The following is a 5,046-nucleotide window of genomic DNA, read 5'->3' as shown; positions in this document are numbered from 1 at the left end:
TTTGGAAGGCAGATACAGGTTTGTTCAGCTGGAATCCCTGTGATGAGTTCTGAGTGTGAATCCAGGGCAGCATTCATACCTGCATGCTTCCTTCTCCTGCCCTTTCCCTCTCCTCCACGAGGCAGCACTCAACAAAGTTAACACTGATTTTCCAGAAGGAGAAATATTGCCAGGCTTGTCTAATCAGCCTGGTTATCTATATCCATGTAGGAAACACCACAAGGCAGCATTTTGCACCTTTCCTCTCCACCTTCCAAATGAAAAAAAAAAATATCCTATTTGCTCATCAAAACCATGTGGCCATCAGGGAAAAGTCTCACCCTTACAGGTTCTAATCTTGCTTTGTTCACTGGTGTGGCTGCCCCAGACCCTGCACAGGGACAGAGCCCTGGACATGAGGTGGCTCCTCCAGGCCAGCCCTGCACAGAAAACATCAGCCCAGGGCACTGCTTTTTGGGAGAGCCACCATAAATATCCTGGATTATGGGTCCTCACTGAGTGCAGAGGGATTTCCAAGCTGGTGCACAGTTTTTCTGGAATCTGGTGCTGCTGTCACCCTCAGGGCACGAGTGCCAGGCTGTTAACCCAGCCCCTGGGGACACGGGGAGTATTTCACTCCACATCCTCCCACCTCATAAATGCCTTTTTAACTGGGGGTTAATCCTCAGCAGCACTGAAATCCCCAGAAATGAAGATGTGTGAAGCCATAAACCCTTGGCTGCTGCAGCCTGGAAAGGTTTCAGAGGGACCATGTGCTTTTCCAGGCAGCAGCTTTTCCCCTGCTGGTGTTCCCTGGAGCTCAGAGCCATCCTGAGCTCCCTCTGAGATCAGCTGGGCACCACAGACCTGCTGCCCAGAGAGCCACAGGCACCCCTGGATGTGTCCATAGCCACTGCTGCTGCCTTTGGCTGGCTCCAGAGGTGTCCCAGGGGCTCTGTGCTGCTGCCAAGGAGCCATGACATCACTTACAGGATTAATAATTGCAATGGATTCGCAGATATGTTCATAATACATTCACAGGCTGGTGTGACAGAGTTCTGCTGAAAGCCAATACCTTCCTTATCCTCCTTCCCACACCCCCAGTTTTCCCATTTGCTTATCTACTCCCTCCCAGGGAGGGCAGGTCAAAGGTGGGAGGAGGATTTAGGAGTATTTTTCCTCTTAAACCAACAAAACCCACATTACTGAAATGATTCTTCATTTTGAACTCCGAGCTCTCTGTGCAGCCCTTACTGAGAGTGCAATTTATAAATTCCTCAAGAAATAGATCACAAAAAAAAACTTTGTTCCTCATCCTGTGACAGGATTTAGAGAAGGCAGATTCTCCCACTGAAGTTTTGGGAAGGGAGCTGCAGAACAAGAGCTGCACAGAGCCAGCCCCAGTCACCCTCAGGTTGGTCTAAGTTTATTTCACAGTGGCCAAAATTCTGTTAAGGCTTTGCAGAACAAACAAGCAGAAAGCCACAGCTCCTGCTGGGTCATAAAGAGCCTGGCTCTGGTTTTATGGCATGGAAAAACCCAGGGAGAGGAGGGAGGGCTGAAAGGAACAGGGGGTGATGGAGACAAAGTCAGACCATGAGACAGGGAGAGGGTGTGAGTCACTTGGACAGTCACCCTCTCTCCTTTCCCACTTGCCAGGGCCTCCAGGAAAACACAGATTTGCAGGGGTGCAGTGAGTGGTGCCACACCCAGCTCAGAGGTTTTTGGCTGGATGGAACTGGGGGAAAGCACAGAAAAATTTGGAGACCATCACCCTCAGGTACATAAAGACCAGGAGGACCAAATCCACCTGCCACTGCCCCAAGCACAGACCTGCTGCCTCCTGGCTCCAGCTCAGAGGACATTTGGCTGAGCTCAGCTCCCCTGAGCATCCAAGGAAACCCAGCTCTGTTGGAGGCAGGAATGAGCTGCACAAATTCCCATTATTCCCACAGAGAGGCAGCCAAACAAGGCCCTGCGCTGAGCAAACACTAAATGTGTCTTGACTAATCCCAACTTTAGTAGCCACCCTCACTCTGAGGAATTTGGATGGGTTTGTGTTAGAAATTACTTGGAAGTGATTTCCCCCTCTACTCCACTCTGATGAGACCTCTCCTGACCCAGCTCTGGGGTCCACAACATCAGGGAGGCCACAAAGGTTTCCCAAAGGCTGGAACATTTCTGTTTTGGATCCAGGCTGGGAGAGCTGGGGGTGCTCACCTGGAGAAGGATCCAGGGAGAGTTCAGAGCCCTTCCAGAGCCTAAAGAGGCTCCAGGAGAGCTGGAGAGGGACTGGGGACAAGGGATGGAGGGACAGGACACAGGGAATGGCTTTGAGCTCACAGTGGGTAGATTTAAATTGGATATTGGGCAGGAATTGTTCCCTGGGAGGGGCTGGGATGGAATTCCCAGATTTGCTGTGGCTGCCCCTGGATCCCTGGCAGTGCCCAAGGCCAGGCTGGACACTGGGACAGTGGGAGGTGTCCCTGCCATAGCACTGAATGGGATTTAAAATCCCTTCCCACCCAAACCACTCTGGAATTCTGTGAAATTTCTGACCTGGCTGTGCTTTAACCCTGTCCCAGGATGCTCTGAAGGACACAGCTCTGCTCAGCTCACTGCAGTCCCCGGTGCCTTTGGGTGTCCCCTGTAGGTTGTGGCTGAGGTTCCAGCTCCCAAAACCTTCCCAGCACTAAAGCCACATCCCACTGAATCTGGGAGTCCACAGCAGTTAGAACATCTCAGGGAGATGATCAGAGAAAGCAGGCCAAGAGGTAGATTACCTTTGCTCATTAAAGAAAGAAAATTTCTGTAAACCTGCACAAGCTGAAAGTATTTTCTTTTCCTTGGCAGCTTTTTTTTCTGAAAAAACAAAAACAGAACAAAACAACAAAAAAACCCATCTTGCACACCTCAAAAGCAGACAAATAAACAAACATCTGAGTCACCTTGGGTTTTGGGGTGGTGGTTGTTTTTCCCTTTGCCTACTGCTCGCAGCATCACAATTTTCTCTGAGCGTGAAAATAAAAATAATATTTTACATTAAGAAAGGAGACAACTTCAGATTTGACAAAGCTCTTTTTCTTAGTATCGACAAGCAATCATCATCCATCTTACAAATGGGAACTTGCCTCAGAGCACATCCACACCATCACTGGATTTTCAGTCCTTGGAGGACTGGGATAACAAACGAATCTTCAGCAGCTTCAATGATTTCAAAGCTAATCAGAAGATAAAAAGGCTGGCAGGACAGCTGACAATACATTACAACCAACAGCAGATCTGTGCAGGACATTTATGTATTTAAATCCCAGCCCTGGGGAAGCTGGGACACATTGCTGGGATACTGGGATGCTGCAGAGGGGCAAGGCAAAGCAGAGCACAGGGATTGGGGTCTCTGCACCCACAGGGCTGTGCCAGGGTGGGACCCTCACTCTCCACTGTGCCAGCACCCCAAGGTGCCCAGAGCCAACCAACCCCCTCCCCACTGCTTTGTGCAGGAAGGCAAAACAAAGAGGAGATGGCAAATCCCAGCCACCCATCCAAAAACTGCCAGGATTCCCTGAGAAGGGAAGAGTCTCAGGATTAACACATTACATGGCACACCAGAAGAATAAAACACAGCCCTTCCCATGGTCTGGGTAACCAGAGAAGGAGGAAAACTTAAATACAGTTAAAATTTGGGTAATGTATCAAAAATTTCCCTGATTTTCCATGGTATCTTCCTGATCTAGACCTTGCTTCCAGGGATTCTTTTTCTGTGCCAGCACCTGAAGCCCCTGCTTGTTCTTTCCATGGGGTGTGAATATTGTGAACAAGGACAGAGGTTAAAATCCTGATTCTTAAATCAAGCACAGCTTCCTGCTTGTCATAGAGGCCTCAAAGTTCCCTGCAGTAAGGTCAGCAGCCAAATTCCCATAAAAGAGGCTCTGCAGAGGGAAAAATGTGCTGGATCTCAATCACCCTGACACTGTATTTGGGATTCAGTACTTTGTGGCCAAAAAGACCAATTTGGGTATTTTTGACAGAGCAAGGTTAGTGCAGTAACACCAGTTCAGATTCAGATTTCTTTCCTATGCCTTCATAACCATGAGTAGAAATCATGGGATAGCCAAGGCTGGAAAACACTCTAACCCAAGCCAGTCACCAATGCTGATGGAAAATATAAATGCTCCTTCAATATTTGCTGGGAAAACTCTTAAATTTATGCACAGCTCCCTCTTCCAAGGAGTTTGTTCTCCAAAGGAAACACCTGCACTTGTCTGACCTGAAATAGGAGCAGCTCCAGAGATCCCAGGGACCCAAAGGAGGCACTGCAGGAGGAGCAGCCTGGATCCCCCAGGGCCAGGAGGATCCTTGGAAGGGGAGCCCAGGGAGAGGAGAATGGGGCATGAGAAATGAGAGAACAGCTCCCAGAAAGAGCTACAATAACCTCCTGCCTCTGGAAAAATGTGAAAACTCAGCAAGAACTTCCCATTGTTCCCCTTTGCCTGCTGGCTCTGCAGTTCAAAGCAATGCTTCAAAGAGAGGAATAAATTTAGATTTTGGTGACTGATCCCAAGTTTCCCAAAAGCTTCTGATAGGAGAGGGATCACTGACAGCAGCTGTCATTGGTCCAGGGGATTTGGATTATCTGCAGATTCCCTGTTCATTGATGCAGAGAAACCTCTGCCACTCTGCTCAGGTGGAATTTTGGTGGGAGCCCAGAATTCCTGGTGATCCTTTCTGAGCCCAGAGCTCTCCCATCACATCCACTCAGAGCCACTCACTGAGCTCCTCTGCCCTGACTAAATCCCAGAACATATACCAGCCCTGTATCACCCAGGGCTCCCCTCACACACATTGGTGCTGAGGAGCTGCCAAAAAACATCTGGAAAAGCACCAGGATTGCCAGGAAAGGGGCTGATGGGCTGAGGACCTGCCAAAAAACATCTGGAAAAGCACCAGGATTGCAAGAAAAAGGGGCTGGTGGGCTGAGGACCTGCCAAAAAACATCTGGAAAAGCACCAGGATTGCCAGGAAAGGGGCTGATAGGCTGAGGACTTGCCAAAAAACATCTGGATAAAG

At 49.2% G+C, this 5,046-nt stretch overlaps 1 long non-coding RNA gene across 1 annotated transcript; it reads left to right on the top strand.

Annotated features, from left to right (window-relative positions):
- Positions 1–1,032: 1,032 nt before the first annotated feature.
- Positions 1,033–1,936, top strand: LOC306805007. The gene is made up of 3 exons (XR_013775083.1): positions 1,033–1,130; positions 1,305–1,393; positions 1,639–1,936. It is a non-coding gene; the product is annotated as an uncharacterized lncRNA (long non-coding RNA).
- Positions 1,937–5,046: the final 3,110 nt, after the last annotated feature.

This window comes from Erithacus rubecula (genome assembly GCF_903797595.1).
Source record: "Erithacus rubecula genome assembly, chromosome: 9".
Lineage (NCBI taxonomy): Eukaryota > Metazoa > Chordata > Aves > Passeriformes > Muscicapidae > Erithacus > Erithacus rubecula.
Note: the sequence above shows the minus strand (reverse complement) of the source record. Positions and strands in the feature narration are given on the sequence as shown.